General features: G+C 37.5%; 1 pseudogene; it reads right to left on the minus strand.

Moving 5' to 3' along the window:
• Window positions 1–261: 261 nt before the first annotated feature.
• On the minus strand, window positions 262–4366 carry LOC122019958 (annotated as a pseudogene).
• Window positions 4367–22671: the final 18305 nt, after the last annotated feature.

The raw sequence follows: 22671 nt of genomic DNA on the forward strand, positions 1-22671 counted from the left end.
ATTAAGTGCTTCCTTCATCTTTTTAGCCCTAGCCCTTGTAATTGGTCCTCCATTGATGCATAATGGATCATCATTAATATCTAGAGTGGATTGAGCATGACCCATATCACTAGCTTGTTGCACAACTTGTTCTCTTTCATTTATTCCATCATTCCCCCTCTCCTCAAAAGGATTCGTCCTCAAATCTTGATCACCTACATCAAAAGGAGAAAGATCAGAAACATTAAATGTAGCACTCACATTATACTCACCTGGTAAGTCAAGCTTGTATGCATTATCATTGATTCGAGCAATGACTTGAAATGGACTATCTCCTCGTGGATGCAACTTAGTACGATGTTTAGCTGGAAATCTTTCCTTCCTCATATGAACCCAAACCCAATCTCCGGGTTCAAAGATCACTTTCTTTAATCCCTTGTTGGCTTGTGCAATATATTGTTCAGTCCTCTTTTCAATTTGCAATCGAACTTTCTCATGCAGTTGCCTCACAAACTCAGATTTTCTGGTACCATCTAAACTGGCACGCTCAGAGATAGGCAAAGGCGATAATCTAAAGGAGTTAAAGGTTTGAACCCATATACCACTTCAAAAGGAGAAAAATTAGTAGTAGAATGCATAGATTTATAAGCAAATTCAACATGTGGTAAACAATCTTCCCAACCTTTTAAATTCTTTTGAATGATAGCTCTCAACAAAGTAGATAAAGTTCGATTTACTACCTCAGTTTGTCCATCTGTTTATGGATGACAAGTTGTGGAAAACAAAAGCTTTGTTCCTAACTTTCCGCACAATGTCTTCCAAAAGTAGCTTAGAAACTTTGCATCACGATTTGAAACTATGCTCCTCGGTACTCCATGAAGTCGCACGATCTCCCTAAAAAATAGATCAGCAATATGGTTAGCATCATCCGTTTTCCTACAAGGAATAAAATGAGCCATTTTAGAAAATCTGTCCACAACCACAAAAATAGAATCCATACCTCGTTTAGACCTTGGTAGTCCTAAAACAAAATCCATGGAAATATCAACCAAAGGTTCACTAGGAATTGGTAAAGGTGTATACAGTCCATGAGGTAAAGATCTAGATTTCGCTTGCCTACATGTAATACACTTCTCACAAAATTAACTACATCCCGTTTCATTTGTGGCCAAAAGAAATGCTCTACCAACACTTCTAGAGTTTTTTTAACTCCAAAATGTCCCATTAGTCCCCCACCATGAGATTCTTGGATTAATAATTCCCTTAATGAACAATTAGGCACACACAACCTATTCACTCTAAAAAGAAACCCCCCATGTCTATAAAACTTCCCAAATGCAGTATGTTCACAAACTTCAAACACATTTCCAAAGTCAGAATCATTAGAATATAAATCTTTAATGTATTCAAATCCTAACAATTTAGTGTTTAAAGTAGAGATCAAGGTATACCTTCGAGACAAAGCATCAGCAACAATGTTTTCCATACCTTGTTTATACTTGATCACATAAGGGAATGATTCAATGAATTCTACCCATTTTGCATGACGTCTATTCAACTTACTTTGGCTCTTCAAATGCTTCAACGATTCATGATCAGTGTGAATAACAAACTCTTTGGGCCACAAGTTATGTTGCCAAGTCTCTAAAGCCCTCACCAATGCATACATCTCCTTGTCATAAGTTGGATAGTTCAAAGTTGCTCCGCTGAGTTTCTCACTAAAATAAGCAAGGGGTCGACCTTCTTGTATTAGCACAGCTCCAATACCTATTCCTGATGCATCACACTCAATTTCAAAAGTTTTAGCAAAGTTAGGTAATGCAAGTAATGGTGCTGAACTTAGCTTCTCCTTAAGTAAATTGAAAGCTGAAACTTGTTCACTATCCCAACGAAACCCAACATTCTTTTTAACAACTTCAGTCAAGGGTGCAGCTATAGAACTAAAATTTTTAACAAACCTTCTATAGAAACATGCCAACCCATGAAAGCTACGTACCTCAGTTATCGTTTTTGGTGTTGGCCATTCACGTATTGCCTTAACCTTTTCTTCATCAACCGCTATTCCCTTATCACTAACAATATAACCAAGAAACTCTATCTGATTAGTGCAAAAAGAACATTTTTGAAGGTTAGCATACAATTTTTCATTTCTCAAAACAAGTAGAACTTTTTGTAAATGATTAAGATGTTCATCTAAATTTTTACTATAAATCAAGATGTCATCAAAATATACTACAACAAAGTTCCCAATATAAGCACGTAAAATATGGTTCATTAATCTCATGAAAGTACTAGGTGCGTTAGTTAGGCCAAATGGCATGACTAACCATTCATACAAACCGTACCTAGTCTTAAAAGCAGTTTTCCATTCATCTCCCTCACGCATGCAAATTTGATGATAGCCAGACTTCAAATCAATTTTAGAGAAAATGCAAGAACCATGTAGTTCATCTAGCATATCATCTAATCTAGGAATAGGATGACGATACTTTAGCTTAATCTTGTTGATTGCCCTACAATCAACGCACATCCTCCAAGTTCCATCCTTCTTAGGCACAAGCAAAACAGGAACTGAACAAGGACTCAAACTTTCTCGGATGTACCCTTTTCTCATCAATTCTTCAACTTGCTTTTGAAGCTCCTTCATCTCCATAGGATTGCTCCTATAGGCTGGTCGATTAGGGATTGCTGCTCCTGGGATGAAGTCAATTTGGTGCTCTATTCCCCTAAGTGGTGGCAATCCATCAGGAACTTCTTCAGGAAAGACATCATCAAATTCCTGCAAAAGAGATTTAACAACACTAGGCAAAGAAGGGTTAAGATTGTTAGTGTTGAAATAAGCCTCCTTATACAAAAGTATAATCATCGGCTGTTGAGAATAAAAAGCTCTCTTAACCTCTCTTTCTTTTGCATAAAAGCTCCCTTTTTTACTCTCTAGATTTTTTGTTTCTTTTTTATTTTTTTTTTCACTCCTCTCATCCTCACTTTTTATTTTCTCACACTCCTTTTCTTTTCCATTTTTTTTTCTCTCACAATCTTTTCTTTTTTCACTCTCATTTTTTATCCTCAATTGATCTTCATATACTTGCTTAGGAGTTAATGGTACAAGAGTTACAAGTTTACCATGCATCTTAAAAGAATATTTATTTGTGAACCCATCGTGTATGACCCTCCTATCAAATTGCCATGGTCTACCTAAAAGCAAATGACTTGCATGCATTGGTACTACATCACAAAGAACATCATCATGATACCTACCAATGGATAATGAAACCAATACTTGCTTAGTGACCTTAACCTCCCTGCAATCATTCAACCATTGTAGTTTATAAGGTCTAGGATGTTTAGTGGTTGGTAAGCATAATTTCTCAACCAAGATAATACTAGCAACATTAGTGCAACTTCCTCCATCTATAATCATACCACATACCTTGTCTTTGATGTGGCAACGGGTATGAAATATGTTGTCTCGTTGTTCTTCATCTGCTTCCTTCACTTGCACATTTAGAGCACGCCTAGTGACAAGGGCTTCACCTTCAACGACATACTCTTTTACATCACTTTCCATCAATGGTGGCAAGGCATTATCATCTTGAGACTCACTCTCAATTTCAATATCACCATTTTCTTTCAAAAGCATACTTCTTTTGTTTGGACATTGTGAAGCGATATATCCTCTTCCCAAACACTTAAAGCATTTAATATCTCTATTTCTTGAAGATTGGATAGGTTCTTTACCTTTAACCAATGGAGAATTAGCATCTTTATTCTTCAAAAACTCGGTCTTACTCTTTGATGCAACTTTATCATCTCTTTTGTTCCAACTAGATTTCCAAGTGGATGAATTAGAACTTTGACCATGTTTGATTGAACCCTTCCTTTTGAGTTGACTTTCAACTTTCATGGACATATGCACCATATCTTCAAGCTCCACATAATGTTGCAACTCTACTATATTTGCAATTTCTGAATTCAAACCTTGTAAAAATCTTGTCATGGTTGCTTCTCGGTCCTCCTCCACATTGGCTCGAATCATGGCAATCTCCATCTCTTTGTGGTATTCCTCCACGGTCTTGGATCCTTGGGTTAGACTTTGTAGCCGTTGGTACAAATCTCGATAGTAATGTGATGGAATGAACCTCTTCCTCATAATTGATTTCATCTCTTCCCAAGTGCCAACGGGTCTCTCGTTGTTTCTTCTCCTGCTTAGAATAACTTGATCCCACTAAATAATAGCATAATCAATAAATTTGACAGCAGCAAGTTTTACCTTCTTCTCTTCAGAGTAGTTGTGACAATCAAATACTAATTCCACTTTCTTTTCCCACTCCAAATATGCGTCTGGATCACTTTTGCCTTGAAAAGAAGGAATCTTCAATTTGATATTTCCCAAGTTTCTATCAACATAATCAGTCATCCTTCCCCTTCTACCACCAATTCTGATGCCACCAGATCTGCCACTAGAAACTCTATCATCAATGTCCTCAGAAATGCCATCATCATCATCGTTGTTGTCTTCACGGTTATATTGCCTTGAAATTCGTGTGGGAACTCTACCAGCTTGGCTATTTTGCAATTCAGTAATTACAGCATCTTGTCTCTCCAATCTGTCGAGGATTTGATTGAATCTGATTTCCATGCGTTCCAAGTGTTGTCTCAAGGCACGTTGTTCAAGTGTTTCTCTAGGTCTTGCTTCTTCTCCACTTGTCACCATTAATGCAATCTGTTGTCACTCGATCACTCAATTCGCTAATGTTAGCTCTTTAAGGAACTTAGAATTGTGGCAATTCCTTGTAAACGATCGTTGACTGATTGAAAATCCCAAAGGTATAGGATAAAAGAAAGGAAATGATAGAAGAATGCAAATTGCAGAGTTGAAAAAATAAATTAAGTTCAGAAAGGAAATTTGCTAGAATTGAATCTAGGCAAAACTTATGCGAATGCGGGACTAGGAGATAAAGATATTTGAAATAAGAACTGAAAAGGATCTTGCCAAAACTTAATTTAGGCAGGTGTAGAATTAAACCTAGGCAAAAATTTAAAAGAAATGCGGAATAGGAAAGTGCAAGTATATTAGGCAAAACTTTAAAGGAAATGCGGAATAGGAAAGTGCAAGTATATTAGGCAAAACTTTAAAGAAATTGCGGAATTGGAAGGTGCAAATATACTAGGCAAATTATTAAAGAAAAATGCGGAATTGGAAAGTGTAAATATAATAGGCAAAACTTTAAAAGAAATGCAGAATTGGAAAGTACTAGTATAGAAATAACAATTCCCTATACTCAACTTTTTTTTAATTTTTTTTTTTGAATTTCGGCCCTTTTTTTTTGCCGAAAAAAATAATTTTTTTTTTGAATTTCGACGTTTTTTTTACAATTTTTTTTTTGCCGATTATTTTTTTAAATGTCAACTATTTTTTTTTTACCGAAAATAATTTGCTAGCACCAAGACGAATAAAACTCACTAGATTGAGATGATAATGATAAGCAGATAATTTTGAACAAATTGTCAAAATTTCAAGCACAAAGAGAAAAGGATAACCAAATCGATTTAGAAAAACTTGGCTCTGATACCAAATGATGTGAACCCAACGAGAGAGATATCTCAAGAACCCTCAACGAATTGAAAACAGAAAGAAGGAAGGTCTAAGTCGATAAGATGGATGAAAAGAAACCTCGATCCAATGCTTAGAAAAGCACGAACCTTGGTATAGAAGATGGAAGACGCCACAACCTTGGGATTGGGAGAAGCCATGATAAGTTCAAGTTCAATGAAGAACCAATAAGCGAGAGCCTCACCGTGTTTTAGATTGAAAAATATATCAAAGATACATGTGTGGCCATCACCCCCTTTATTTATAGTTATAAGGTGACCAAAAAACCCTAAAAGGCCAAAAGAAAGCCCATTTAGTAAAGGTCCATATAGACTACTTAGCCATTTTAAGCATATGGCATTATTACAACCCAAATAAAGGTAAAAATGAGTCCAAATTGAGCCAACATATCCATACTACATAGATATGAGACTTAAATACTAATTTAGCTCATCTAAGGCTCGAATTAGGTTGACTAAGCCGGATGACTTGCTCTTGGTCAAACCTTCTTCAATAGTAGCTTTGGCCTTCACATCTTCAATTAGCACATTAAGTGCTTCCTTCATCTTTTTAGCCCTAGCCCTTGTAATTGGTCCTCCATTGATGCATAATGGATCATCATTAATATCTGGAGTGGATTGAGCATGACCCATATCACTAGCTTGTTGCACAACTTGTTCTCTTTCATTTATTCCATCACTGCCGTGTGAGGTTTCCAGAGAGCAGGAGAGTGTTGGTCGTGTGCACCACGTGGCCGTGCCAGGTTTCCAGAGGTGAAGGCAGTGCAGGCTGTGTGGATCTACACGGTCGTGCAAGGGGAGCGTTGATAGAGGTAAGCCACGGCCGTGTACCTCACACGACCGTGTGAGGTTAGCAGAGAAGAGAGTGGAGCAGGCCGTGTGAACCTCACACGGCCGTGCCTCGGGGCCGTGTGACACCCAAACCCCTCTTCTATATAAGACCTCCTTCAAGATTTGAAAGGGGATCTTCTCCCCTTTGGGAGAAAGGAAGATTTGGGCGAATTCCTTCCATTGTTGGGTGACTTTCTGGGCGATCTAAGGGAAGATCTTCACCGATTCGACTCCAAGTGTTGGAGTGTATACTGAAAGCCTAAGCTTTGTAAACATTCATTACGAATAAAGAATCACATTTGGTCAAATTGTCTACATTTGTTTGTAGTTGTTCAATTAATTTATATTGTAGATAACATAGCATATGGTGTCATATGTAGAAGATAATGTTATCAGTACCTTATAAATTATAAACAGTAGCTCACGACCAAAATGGAAAGGAACAAACCATTAGTAGGTCGTAGTGCAATTAGGTATCATTTTATCTTGACTGTATAATTACACTAGAGTAGGACCATTTGAGGTCGTTTCTTTTGTACTGACTTTATAAAGAAACAAAGACCTCGGTTATTATGGAAATATGTGCTCTTAATCCTAATATAATAACAAGCACATATATTTGATATTTATTTCTTTAATTTATCAATGGGTGAGGTTTAGTTCGATGAATCAATAAGCCCGATAAATTGGGAAATGATATCACTTATAGTGTGTGTTGTTGATTATAGAAGGAAACTGTGTCCTAGAGATACTAGGTTGATAATGTCCTCAAGAGGAGCTCATAAGGATTGTCATGTTAAACCCTGCAGGTGGACTTAGTCCGACATGATGATAAGGTTGAGTGGTACTACTCTTGGACTTAGATATTAATTAAATGAGTTGTCAGTAACTCACTTAATTAGTGGACATTCGATATCTTAAACACAGGGAGACTAACATGCTCATAATAAGAAGGAGCCCAAAAATGTAATTTGGGATTGGTGCGGTAGTTCAATAATAGTTCTCTAGTGGAATGAATTATTATTGATAAAATTAAGTTGTGTGTTCGGGGCGAACACGGGATGCTTAATTTTATCGGGAGACCAAAACCAATTCCTCCTCTCGGTCCCTATCGTAGCCTCTTATTTATAGAGTTCTATACCCACCTATACCCACCTTCTATACCCACCCAATTGGGGCCGGCCAAGCTAGCTTGGGAACAAGCTAGGGCCGGCCTAGGTATGAATTTGGGTGGCCGGCCCTAGCTTGAACCCAAGCTAGTGGGGGCCGGCCAAATTAAATTAAAAAGAAATTTTAATTTTAATTTTTATTATGTGGAAGAAATAATTTATTAAAGAGAATTTAAATTAAAATATCTCTTTTATAAAAGATCTACAAAAGATTAAAGAAAGAGATTAGATATCTTTCCTTATTTGTAGATTGGTGAGATATTTTATTTTCTCTTTAAAATTATTCACATGATAATAAAATTAAAATTATAGAAATTTCCTTTTATTAACCATGAAGAGATTTTTAAAGAGAAATTTTATTTTTTAAAATTTCCGGAAACAAATTAGGAAGTTTTAATTTGTTGATTGAAACTCTCCTAATTTGCTCTTTTGATTGTGGCCGGCCATCACAAGTTGATTGGGAAATTTTATTTTATTTTTCTCAATTAATTCATGTCAAGGAAAATTAAGGAAATTTTATTGTAATTAAATTTCCTAATTTGCCTAGGCCAAGGAATATAAAAGAAGGGGTGAGGGTGCCTTCATGAGATACAACATCTATTATTCCTCTCCCTCTTTTGTTCCTTGGTGTGGCCGGCCATCCTCTCCCTCTCTTCCTCTTGTGGTGGCCGAACCCTTCTCTTCTATTGGATCTTTTGTGGTGGCCGGATACTACTCGGAGAAGAAGAAGAAGAAGGAGAGAAAGCTAGCATCTCTTGGAGCTTGGTTAGTATTTTGGTTTTCTTCTTTGGTGAAGTTCTTCCTTTGTGGCCGAACCTTGCTTGGAGGAGAAGAAGGTGGTTGGTGGTTTCTCATCTCGGTAGATCGTTGCCCACACAACGTCCGAGGTTAGAAGAGGAATACGGTAGAAGATCAAGAGGTTTTTCTACAAGGTATAACTAGTAATTTTTATTTCCGCATCATGCTAGTTATTTATGGAAATAATACCAAATACAAGAGGCTTACGTTCTAGAATTTCGAATATGTTTTTTCGATGTTGTGTTCTTTTGTTTTTCTTTTCCTTGTGATTTGATTGTTCTCTTTGGTTAACCTAAAGTTATTTTAGGAAATTAAATATTAGCTTTCTATAAAAGGTTTTGTCTAGTCGGTGGTGGTTGCTCCCATATCCAAGAAGGCCATGTGCCTCGCCACGTCAGTACTGGGAACCAATTATGAAAATTAAAATTTAATGGAATTAATAACTTAAGGAGACTTGGGTCGAACGTGTAAAGTTCCGCAGGAGATCCAAGTCAAAACCTAAAAGAACAAATAGATTAAGTTTTGGATCAAACGTGTTAAGTTCCGCAGGCGATCCAAAATTTAATTTAAAAGAACACATGGTAGCTAGGAAAAGGTTCAGACCTTTGTACAAAATTTTTGTACAGTGGAACCTATAGGTTTTCCGAGTAGCAACCAACACCAAGATCGAAGGATTGGATCCAAAGACCATTCTTCTCCGTAGATAAGTTTTCTTTCTCTCCTTTCTTGGATTTGAGGGTTTAGAAATGCTTGTAATCTTTGTTTCTTTCGGATTCTTTTTTCGATTTAGGGAGTAGATATCATGTTCTAGGATGGAGAGAGTATTTGTAAGGAATTCTTGATGTAAAACTCTTGTGGATATGCCAATTTTGTTAGTTAGAGCCCTAGAGCCAATCATTTGATGATTGTATTATGGACTTGTTGTATCATATTCTTATATAAATAAAGGCATTTGTTTTTGGTTATTATACTTACTTGTATTGGTGCCAAATAAACTAAGTATAATAGCGTCCTTGAGTAGAAGGTTCTCACCTATATCAATCGGTTAGTTGAACCGATAGTGAGATGATATAAGGAACACTACTCTTAATCATTCCTAGTCGAGTATTAACATTCAGGGACAATGTTAATGCAATAAGACTAGCATGTAGGTCAACTCGATGACTTGATCTCACAAGTCACGGATATAGAGATATCGAGTTGACACATGGGTATGCATTAGAGAATGTATACTGAATGACACGCCATGAGAATGTATCATGGATCGTTATATGTGTAACGCTCGCCCTCCCTGCTATCAACAAAGGACGGGGCTACGATACTCTACGTACGTATTACAGCGGAAGACTTAAAATTATTTTTCTTAACTTAATTAAAACCGAACTACACTAACATGGTTTCATAACATGATAACAAAATAAATAAAAACTTAACATCAAGTCACCCATATTGTATTACATTTCACAAAACCAAAGCATAGTTCTTAAAGGTTTTAAAGCAGGTTCTTGATTAGTTGCCTAGCCACCGCCACACACATCTTCGTTGCCCCTCCTGCTGCTCCTTTAACTCATCCAGCTTTTTCCTTTATCTGTGGTACAAGGAAAGTAAGCTATGAGCACTCATGGCTCAGTAAGTTCCTTTTCTACTCACCTAAACCAACAATCAGTACATAATCAAATAATGTCTCAACTTAACATGATCTCAACAAGTCATGGCATAACATATCATACTCTTTAAGCATATCATGCAACATAACAAACATTATAACTAGTCATGGCATATCATCTCTTAAAGCATAGCATGAAACATAACATAATCATGTCATGGCATATCATCTCTTAAAGCATAGCATGAAACGTAACATAATCTTATCATGGCATATCATCTCTTAAAACATAGCATGAAACATAACATAATCATATCATGGCATAATCATATCATGGCATATCATCTCTTAAAACATAGCATGAAACATAACATAATCATATCATGCCATATCTTAAATCATAGCCTCAACACAACATAATCATAGATTATATGCATCATGATTTTAAAAACATGTATCCGAAAAACATGTGTATGTCTCATGATCTTTTAAAACCATTTTCTTCTTACATATATATACTTGAACATAATATCAACATATTTAGGGCCCCGGCTTGTACCATACATACATAACATAAATGCGCACATCCTAAGTATATCCAAGGTAGCAAGTCTTGAATCATACTAGGAACTAGGTCAAGATCACAAAGCATGGCCTAGGGGCGTATTTGAAGAGTCCATCCCTCATTAGCCTAGATCACAAAGCAAGGCTTGGCCTAGATCACAAAGCAAGGCCTAGGGGTGTACTAAGGAGCCCATCCCTTATTAGCCTATATCACAAAGCAAGGCTTAGCCTAGATCACAAAGCAAGGCCTAGGGACTGATTAGGAGTCCACCCTTGGTACAAGCCTTACAAAGTAAAATAGCATGTATAAAAATGCATCATTTAGTCACATAGCATAGCATAAAAGTATGCATCACTTAAGCATACATTATGTCATAAAAGTATGCATCTCTTAGGCATACATCATATCATAAAAAAAAGTAGGCATATTTTAAACACATAGCACATCATAAAAACATGCATATTCTAAGTACATAGCCTATCATTAAAGCATGCATATTTCTACTCACATAGCATATCATAAAAGCATGCATATTCTAAGCACATAGCATATCATTAAAACATGCATATCCCTATCCACATATCATATCATAGAAAGGTATAAATCACAAGCATACATAGTTAAGCATAAGGGTATATCATGTGATTATACTATCATAAGAAACATGGTAACATAGTTAACTTGGGTTCTAAGCTTCCTAAACCCTTGGGTTCCTATCATGGCCGAACCCCCTTAGGTCTCAATTTAGGTAAAAACAACCTCCAAGCATGTGAACCCTCAATCATCATCACATAAATTTCATAGGAAGCATTATAAGCATGATTAACTTGGTTTCTAAGTTCTCCAAGTCCTTAAACTCATGTGGCCGAACCCTATCAGTATATAAACAAGGTCCCAAATTTCATGAAAGCATTGAAACCTTAAACCATATTTATAGCATTTTTTTCAAGTAACATAGTAAGCATATTGAGCTAGTCTCTAAGTACTTCAAGCCCTTAACGTATGTCTTGGTCAATCTTTTAACAAGTATTCATTAGGGATAAAAACAAACATACAAGCATGTGAACTTGAACTAACATCATGTATAAATTCATAACAAGACATCATACAATAGGTATGGCCGAAACTTACCCTAGCCTCATTTAGGTCACTAAACAACATATAGTATGAGAACTTGGTTTTCTACTTATCATATTTCATGTGGAGTGACATAAGCATATTTAATTTTTGTTCTAGGGTTTCTAGGGCATTTATCCATTCATGGCTGAAACACACAATGATCCATTTATGTCATGGAAAAATTATACAAATATGTGACACAATCAACACCTTATCATATTTTCATAAGAAGCACTTTTAACACATATGGTTTCATTTCTAAGGTCTCTAGGTCTTTTAAACCCTACTTGGCCAAAACTCACAGAATATAAACTTGCTTCAAATAGCCTAAAAGCATGAGAAATTATACAAGTTTCATAGCATGTATAAAGACAAGCATATTAAACATACTTGTGAATTGTGTCTTAGGCTTCCTAGGTTTCTTTCCCTTTTTCTTTTATTTTTCCTTATGGCCAAAACCTACCAATCTCTAAACTAGGTTTTAAGTGGCCTAAAGCATGGAAAACCTAAGTAAGTTTCATGGCAAAAATTACTAAGAACATCATATACAAAGTTGGTTCATAAACAAGCTAGGACTCTTGTGATCTTACATGTCATATATCATGTAACTAATTTTCTATACTCAATTTAAACATAAGAGCATTAAAAAACTTTCATATCATAATATCACAGAGGTCTTGAGCATATTAGAATTTTGTTCAAGTTTTTCTAAACTATCCATCTTATCATGGCCGAAAATCTAAAATAAGAGTTCATGAATTTCTAGCAATGTACAACATGCAATTCTTTAAGAGAACTCTATATTCTATCATACAAACATGGTTATTTAAATTTAAAGGTCTTCCTAACCCTAAGCCCTTTTCTTGGCCGAAACATATAAATGGATTTCTTTGGTTCTAAGTAACTTTCAAGCAAGAAAACCAATAAAAACCCTTAGTAGTTCATGGGAGAAATTTTGTACTAGTTTAGTTAAACAATATTTTCCCTAACCTCCCTAACATATTTTTGGCCGAAATTCTAGGGTTAGGTACTCCTCTGATCAAGCATCATTTAAGTATAAAAACATGAAGAAAATCCTTCCTACATAGCATAGAAAGAATATCATAAAATAAGGACTTGTTTAAACCATCCTAGATTTGAAAACCCTTTCTTTAGCCGAATTTTCTAAAATTCTTTTCTAGGTTTTCTAATCCTTATAGAATCCAAAAATCACATAAAAGCCTTGTACCACAGGTTAGGGGAAGCTTACATCCTTTTTTCTTGTGGATCTAAGGTGTGGTGAAGAAGAAGTAGCCTCTTCTTCTAGTTCCTTTCCCTTGATTCCTTTGCTAAGTCCTCCTTGTATCTTAGGCTTTCTTAGGGAACAAACTTGGCTTTGGGGCCAAATATGGAGGAGAGGGGACTGTGGTGTTCTCGGTGAGGGAGAGGATGAATGATAGAAAATGAGAGAAAAAATAATTTTCTCTTTTCTTGCTCCCTTTTATGTTAAGGGGGAAGAAGTAGCAAAATTGATTTTTGCTTTCCTTCTCCCTTAACCCATTTTCTATTTTTCTTACATTTATTTTATTTTCTATTTATTCTCACCATTCATGATAAAATAAGGGGGAATGAATCCCCTTAATCCCTCTTTAAGTTTTCGGCAAAATCAAAGAGGAAGAGGGAGAGAAAGGGAGGAAGGCAAGTTGCCTTTCTCTTGCTCTTTTCTCGTTTTCTTTTGGCTAGCTTTTACTCTTACCTTTATCATGAGTTTCCCTCCTTTGATATCAATATCTTCTCTCTATCCCAATTGTTTTCTACTAATTAAATCTATGAATTATAATATAAGAGGTTCAAGGTTCAATCCTTGACCTTCACTTCTTTTTATTTCATTTTATTTCTTTTTGCTTCAACTCACTTCCTATTATTTTTCTAAGGCAAAATCCCACATTCATATATTCATCTTACAAGTTTAGTGGGTATTACAGTATCCCGTACCTCATAAAAAGTTCATCCTCGAACTTTAAAATAGCTCCGGGTACTTTTGTTTCATATCGTCCTCGCGTTCCCAAGTGGCTTCTTCGAATCGTTGATTCCGCCACAGGACCTTTACTAGGGGTATTTCTTTGTTCCTTAACCTCTTGATTTCTCGGTCCAGAATCTGGATGGGTTTACTTTCGTAACTCAGGTCTTCCTGCACCTGTACTGACTGAGGCTCAATCACTGATCTGTGCTGGGAGTACATTTCTTGAGCATCGATACATGGAACACATTGTGAATGGCTGCCATGTCTGAAGGTAGTTCTAGTCTGTATGCGATTTGGCCCACTCTTTATAAAATCTGGTACGGTCCTACGTATCGTGGGCTTAACTTGCTCCTATTTTCGAACCTCATTATCCCTTTCATGGGGGATACTTTAAGGAATACCAAGTCTCCGATGTTGAATTCTAGCGGTCTGCGCCGTTTATCGGCATAATTCTTCTGCCGACTCTGAGCGGTTTCTATTCGTTGATGGATCTTTTGTATAGCTCGGGTGGTGTCATCAATAAGTTCCGTTCGGAACCCCATTTCTTTCTTTTCACCACTTTCATACCAGCATATAGGAGACCTACACTTCCTCCCATATAGAGCTTCGTAAGGTGCCATTCCAATAGTAGCTTGGTAGCTATTATTGTAGGCGAATTCTGCCAGGTATAAATATCAGCACCAGCTCCCTTTGAAGTCCAGGGCACAAGCTCTTAACATATCCTCCAATATTTGATTTACTCTTTCAGTCTGCCCATCAGTCTGTGGGTGGAAGGCTGTGCTAAACAACAACTTCGTGCCGAGGGCCTTCTGAACGCACTCCCAAAAGTGCGAGACAAAACGTCCATCTCTATCAGAAATAATGGTCTTGGGATACCATGTAATCTGACGATTTCCTTAACATATATCTGAGCTAGTTGTTCAGTTGAATAAGTCATCTTGATCGCCAAAAAGTGTGCAGACTTCGTCAGTCTGTCCATGATCACCCATATAGCATCATACCCATTTGTCGTCTTGGGTAGACCTGAAATGAAATCCATGGAGATTTCTTCCCATTTCCATTCTGGAATTTGGACAGGTTGTAATAATCCGCCGGGTCTTTGGTGTTCAGCTTTTACCCTTTGGCACGTCAGACAAGTACTGACGTACTGAGCCACTTCTCTTTTCATTCCGGACCACCAAAATTTCTTTTTCAGGTCCTGGTACATTTTAGTGGAACCCGGGTGCATTGCATAAGGCGTTGTATGGGCTTCTTCCAGTATCTTCTTTCGCAACTCTGGATCCTCTGGAATACATAATCGATCCCTGAGGTATAATATTCCTTCGTCTGCGATACGGAACCCGTCATTCTTTCCTTCTGCGGTCTCTTGTTTAATTCTTTGAAGGCTCGGGTCCCTGGTTTGTTTCTCTAACATGTTCTCGAATAACGTTGGTGTTATGGTGAGGGTAGAGAGTCGTCCGGACATGGTTTCAACTAATGGATAAGAAACGTGTTTCAGTTTCTCGATGGATTCCCTCTTCAGTTTGTTTTCAGCATTGAATAAAAATTCTAGCATACTGACTGAAATTAATTAACTGACCTGTGACAACCGTAGAGGCGTTCACCACGTCATCCTGAGCAAGTGAGTAAACTCTGGCATTGGTCATAGTGGGAGGGGCCTCCAATCTTCCTTGGTTGATTGAAGTCCCTTCTATGGCAGCTTACATCTGGTGAAGCTGTGCGGGGGCACTCCTGTTCTAGAAGTTCTGCGAAGGTGGTGCCTGAGGCTGAGTAGGGCAATCTCTTATCAAATGACCTTCCTTTCCGCAGTTGTAGCACTTTCTGGTGCTCAGACGACATACTCCAGAATGCATCTTACCACATGTGGCACACTGAGGGTACTTGGTTTGCTTATTGGCTGGACTACCTTTTGTTTTATTCCACTGTTTCCTCTTTCCACTTGAGTTTCCTTTCCAGTCAATTCTGGTACTGTGCGATTTTTGTCCTCCGGTCAGTGCTTGGTTCTTGCCCTTATTCATTGCTTCCTGATAGTGCTCGGTAATCAGGGCGCTGTTGACCAGCTCCTCTGCAGTCTGCGGTCTATTAACTCCGCCGGCTACGTTCAGAGCTATCTCGGGTCGGAGCATCTTTAACATCAACCGGACCCTTTCATTTTCAGTTCGAACCAGTTTTGGGCACAGTCGGGCTAGGCGGTTGAACCTCTTAACGACTTCATTAACTGACAGATCACCTTGCCGGAACTCAGTGAACTCATCATAGTGCTTGTTGGTCACTCGCATATGGAAGAATTCCTCTAAGAACTCTGTCTCAAAATCTGTCCACTGCATTTGGTTGATTTGTCTTTTCGCCTTTACTCTGTCCCACCACATCCGGGCATCTCCGGTAAGACAGAACGACGCGCATTTGACCTTCTCGTGTTCAGGCCAATCCAATAATTCCATTATGTTCTCCACGGTTTTGAGCCAGGCTTGCGCATCCCATGGTTCACAGTTTCCCGAGAATGCTTCCGGCTTAAGCCTTTGCCACTGAATCAGATAGGCCTCTTGTCGGACCATCGGAGTAGGGGCTGCCGGGGGCACTGGTGCGGCTGTAGGTACAACAGGTAGTGGATTCACCGGTGGGGTAACTGGGTTGCATTGCTGACCCATTAAGGTAGTGATCAGTTGGTGTTGTTCTGCGATCTGATGCTGGAGGTCTGCGACTACCTGCGTCAGATCTGGTGGAGTCACTGTCCCTCCGGTTCGGGCATTGCGTGTCCTAACCATGTTTATCTAAAAGAAATAGACTAGTGTAAGTAGTTATCGATTTTAGCCAATCTAACGTACTGGTTTGTTTCTATCTATTTGATATGGTATTATTCCTAACCTACCAATATGTACTCCTAATCTAATTTATAACTAAAAGCATAAAATGAAGCATCAAATATAAGCAAGTAAAACTTGAATCTAAAGCATAAACAACATATGGAAAATAAGGAATATAATGACAAACAATGTAACATAAGGAAATAAAGCATAAGCAATGTAGTAAAGAAATAAAACCTAGGCAGTATAACAAGAAAGAAAAATAAAGCATAAGTTATATAACATGAAACTAAACATAAGCATGTAACAAGAAAATTAAACATAAGCATATAACAAGTAAATTAAGCATAAACATTCTTACTTGGAGCGGCAGGTAGGAGGCTTGATGTGTGTGTAGTGAGCTGGCAATAAACTTTGGCTCTGATACCAACCTGTAACGCCCGCCCTCCCTGCTATCAACAAGGGACGGGGCTACGATACTCTACGTACGTATTACAGCGGAAGACTTAAAATTATTTTTCTTAACTTAATTAAAACCGAACTACACTAACATGGTTTCATAACATGATAACAAAATAAATAAAAACTTAACATCAAGTCACCCATATTGTATTACATTTCACAAAACCAAAGCATAGTTCTTAAAGGTTTTAAAGCAGGTTCTTGATTAGTTGCCTAGCCACCGCCACACACATCTTCGTTGCCCCTCCTGCTGCTCCTTTAACTCATCCAGCTTTTTCCTTTATCTGTGGTACAAGGAAAGTAAGCTATGAGCACTCATGGCTCAGTAAGTTCCTTTCCTAATCACCTAAACCAACAATCAGTACATAATCAAATAATATCTCAACTTAACATGATCTCAACTAGTCATGGCATAACATATCATACTCTTTAAGCATATCATGCAACGTAACAAACATTATAACTAGTCATGGCATATCATCTCTTAAAGCATAGCATGAAACATAACATAATCATGTCATGGCATATCATCTCTTAAAGCATAGCATGAAACGTAACATAATCTTATCATGGCATATCATCTCTTAAAACATAGCATGAAACATAACATAATCATATCATGGCATATCATCTCTTAAAACATAGCATGAAACATAACATAATCATATCATGGCATATCTTAAATCATAGCCTCAACACAACATAATCATAGATTATATGCATCATGATTTTAAAAACATGTATCCAAAAAACATGTGTATGTCTCATGATCTTTTAAAACCATTTTCTTCTTACATATATATACTTGAACATATTATCAACATATTTAGGGCCCCGGCTTGTACCATACATACATAACATAAATGCGCACATCCTAAGTATATCCAAGGTAGCAAGTCTTGAATCATACTAGGAACTAGGTCAAGATCACAAAGCATGGCCTAGGGGCGTATTTGAAGAGTCCATCCCTCATTAGCCTAGATCACAAAGCAAGGCTTGGCCAAGATCACAAAGCAAGGCCTAGGGGTGTACTAAGGAGTCCATCCCTTATTAGCCTAGATCACTAAGCAAGGCTTAGCCTAGATCACAAAGCAAGGCCTAGGGACTGATTAGGAGTCCACCCTTGGTACAAGCCTTACAAAGTAAAATAGCATGTATAAAAATGCATCATTTAGTCACATAGCATAGCATAAAAGTATGCATCACTTAGGCATACATTATGTCATAAAAGTATGCATCTCTTAGGCATACATCATATCATAAAAAAAAGTAGGCATATTTTAAACACATAGCACATCATAAAAACATGCATATTCTAAGTACATAGCCTATCATTAAAGCATGCATATTTCTACTCACATAGCATATCATAAAAGCATGCATATTCTAAGCACATAGCATATCATTAAAACATGCATATCCCTATCCACATATCATATCATAGAAAGGTATAAATCACAAGCATACATAGTTAAGCATAAGGGTATATCATGTGATTATACTATCATAAGAAACATGGTAACATAGTTAACTTGGGTTCTAAGCTTCCTAAACCCTTGGGTTCCTATCATGGCTGAACCCCCTTAGGTCTCAATTTAGGTAAAAACAACCTCCAAGCATGTGAACCCTCAATCATCATCACATAAATTTCATATGAAGCATTATAAGCATAATTAACTTGGTTTCTAAGTTCTCCAAGTCCTTAAACTCATGTGGCCGAACCCTATCAGTATATAAACAAGGTCCCAAATGTCATGAAAGCATGGAAACCTTAAACCATATTTATAGCATTTTTTTCAAGTAACATAGTAAGCATATTGATCTAGTTCCTAAGTCCTTCAAGCCCTTAACTTATGTCTTGGTCAATCTTTAAACAAGTATTCATTAGGGCTAAAAACAAACATACAAGCATGTGAACTTGAGCTAACATCATGTATAAATTCATAACAAGACATCATACAATAGGTATGGCCGAAACTTACCCTAGCCTCATTTAGGTCACTAAACAACATATAGTATGAGAACTTGGTTTTCTACTTATCATATTTCATGTAGAGTGACATAAGCATATTTAATTTTTGTTCTAGGGTTTCTAGGGAATTTATCCCTTCATGGACGAAACACACAATGATCCATTTAGGTCATGGAAAAATTATACAAATATGTGACACAATCAACACCTTATCATATTTTCATAAGAAGCACTTTTAACACATATGGTTTCATTTCTAAGGTCTCTAGGTCTTTTAAACCCTACTTGGCCGAAACTCACAGAATATAAACTTGCTTCAAATCGCCTAAAAGCATGAGAAATTATACAAGTTTCATAGCATTTATAAAGACAAGCATATTAAACATACTTGTGAATTGTGTCTTAGGCTTCCTAGGTTTCTTTCCCTTTTTCTTTTATTTTTCCTTATGGCCGAAACCTACCAATCTCTAAACTAGGTTTTAAGTGGCCTAAAGCATGGAAAACCTAAGTAAGTTTCATGGCAAAAATTACTATGAACATCATATACAAAGTTGGTTCATAAACAAGCTAGGACCCTTGTGATCTTACATGTCATATATCATGTAACTAATTTTCTATACTCAATTTAAACATAAGAGCATTAAACAACTTTCATATCATAATATCACAGAGGTCTTGAGCATATTAGAATTTTGTTCAAGTTTTTCTAAACTATCCATCTTATCATGGCCGAAAATCTAAAATAAGAGTTCATGAATTTCTAGCAATGTACAACATGCAATTCTTTAAGAGAACTCTATATTCTATCATACAAACATGGTTATTTAAATTTAAAGGACTTCCTAACCCTAAGACCTTTTCTTGGCCGAAACATATAAATGGATTTCATTGGTTCTAAGTAACTTTCAAGCAAGAAAACCAATAAAAACCCTTAGTAGTTCATGGGAGAAATTTTGTACTAGTTTAGTTAAACAATATTTTTCCCTAACCTCCTTAACATATTTTTGGCCGAAATTCTAGGGTTAGGTACTCCTCTGATCAAGCATCATTTAAGTATAAAAACATGAAGAAAATCCTTCCTACATAGCATAGAAAGAATATCATAAAATAAGGACTTGTTTAAACCATCCTAGATTTGAAAACCCTTTCTTTAGCCGAATTTTCTTAAATTATTTTCTAGGTTTTCTAATCATTATAGAATCCGAAAATCACATAAAAGCCTTGTACCACAGGTGAGGGGAAGCTTACATCCTTTTCGCTTGTGGATCTAAGGTATGGTGAAGAAGAAGTAGCCTCTTCTTCTAGTTCCTTTCCCTTGATTCCTTTGCTAAGTCCTCCTTGTATCTTAGGCTTTCTTAGGGAACAAACTTGGCTTTGGGGCCGAAGATGGAGGAGAGGGGACTGTGGTGTTCTCGGTGAGGGAGAGGATGAATGAGAGAAAATGAGAGAAAAAATAATTTTCTCTTTTCTTGCTCCCTTTTATGTTAAGGGTGAAGAAGTAGCAAAATTAATTTTTGCTTTCCTTCTCCCTTAACCCATTTTCTATTTTTCTTACATTTATTTTATTTTCTATTTATTCTCACCATTCATGATAAAATAAGGGGGAATGAATCCCCTTAATCCCTCTTTAAGTTTTCGGCAAAATCAAAGAGGAAGAGGGAGAGAAAGGGAGGAAGGCAAGTTGCCATTCTCTTTCTCTTTTCTTGTTTTCTTTTGGCTAGCTTTTACTCTTACCTTTATCATGAGTTTCCTTCCTTTGCTATCAATATCTTCTCTCTATCCGAATTGGTATCTACTAATTAACTCTATGAATTATAATATAATAGGTTCAAGGTTCAATTCTTGACCTTCACTTCTTTTTATTTCATTTTATTTCTTTTTGCTTCAACTCACTTCCTATTATTTTTCTAAGGCAAAAACCCACATTCATATATTCATCTTACAAGTTTAGTGGGTATTACAGTATCCCGTACCTCATAAAAAGTTCGTCCTCGAACTTTAAAATAGCTCCGGGTACTTTTGTTTCATATCGTCCTCGCGTTCCCAAGTGGCCTCTTCGAATCATTGATTCTGCCACAGGACCTTTACTAGGGGTATTTCTTTGTTCCTTAACCTCTTGATTTCTCGGTCCAGAATCTGGATGGGTTTACTTTCGTAACTCAGGTCTTCCTGCACCTGTACCGACTGAGGCTCAATCACTTGATCTGTGCTGGGAGTACATTTCTTGAGCATCGATACATGGAACACATTGTGAATGGCTGCCATGTCTGAAGGTAGTTCTAGTATGTATGCGACTTGGCCCACTCTTTCTAAAATCCGGTACGGTCCTACGTATCGTGGGCTTAACTTGCTCCTCTTTCCGAACCTCATTATCCCTTTCATGGGGGATACTTTAAGGAATACCAAGTCTCCGATGTTGAATTCTAGCGGTCTGCGCCGTTTATCGGCATAATTCTTCTGCCGACTCTGAGCGGTTTCTATTCGTTGACGGATCTTTTGTATAGCTCGGGTGGTGTCATCAATAAGTTCCGTTCGGAACCCCATTTCCTTCTTTTCACCACTTTCATACCAGCATATAGGAGACCTACACTTCCTCCCATATAGAGCTTCGTAAGGTGCCATTCCAATAGTAGCTTGGTAGCTATTATTGTAGGCGAATTCTGCCAGGTATAAATATCGGCACCAGCTCCCTTTGAAGTCCAGGGCACAAGCTCTTAACATAACCTCCAATATTTGATTTACTCTTTCAGTCTGCCCATCAGTCTGTGGGTGGAAGGCTGTGCTAAACAACAACTTCATGCCGAGGGCCTTCTGAACGCACTCCCAAAAGTGCGAGACAAAACGTCCATCTCTATCAAAAATAATGGTCTTAGGGATACCATGTAATCTGACGATTTCCTTAACATATATCTGAGCTAGTTGTTCAGTTGAATAAGTCATCTTGATCGCCAAAAAGTGTGCAGACTTCGTCAGTCTGTCCACGATCACCCATATAGCATCATACCCGTTTGTCGTCTTGGGTAGACCTGAAATGAAATCCATGGAGATTTCTTCCCATTTCCATTCTGGAATTTGGACAGGTTGTAATAATCCGTCGGGTCTCTAGTGTTCAGCTTTTACCCTTTGGCACGTCAGACAAGTACTGACGTACTGAGCCACTTCTCTTTTCATTCCGGACCACCAAAATTTCTTTTTCAGGTCCTGGTACATTTTAGTGGAACCCGGGTGCATTGCATAAGGCGTTGTATGGGCTTCTTCCAGTATCTTCTTTCGCAACTCTGGATCCTCTGGAATACATAATCGATCCCTGAGGTATAATATTCCTTCGTCTGCGATACGGAACCCGTCATTCTTTCCTTCTGCGGTCTCTTGTTTAATTCTTTGAAGGCTCGGGTCCCTGGTTTGTTTCTCTAACATGTTCTCGAATAACGTTGGTGTTATGGTGAGGGTAGAGAGTCGTCCGGACATGGTTTCAACTAATGGATAAGAAACGTGTTTCAGTTTCTCGATGGATTCCCTCTTCAGTTTGTTTTCAGCATTGAATAAAAATTCTAGCATACTGACTGAAATTAATTAACTGACCTGTGACAACCGTAGAGGTGTTCGCCACGTCATCCTGAGCAAGCGAGTAAACTCTGGCATTGGTCATAGTGGGAGGGGCCTCCAATCTTCCTTGGCTGATTGAAGTCCCTTCTATGGCAGCTTGCATCTGGTGAAGCTGTACGGGGGCACTCCTGTTCTGGAAGTTCTG

The sequence above is a fragment of the Zingiber officinale genome, chromosome 9A (assembly GCF_018446385.1).
Source record: "Zingiber officinale cultivar Zhangliang chromosome 9A, Zo_v1.1, whole genome shotgun sequence".
In the NCBI taxonomy this organism is placed as follows: Eukaryota; Viridiplantae; Streptophyta; class Magnoliopsida; order Zingiberales; family Zingiberaceae; genus Zingiber; species Zingiber officinale.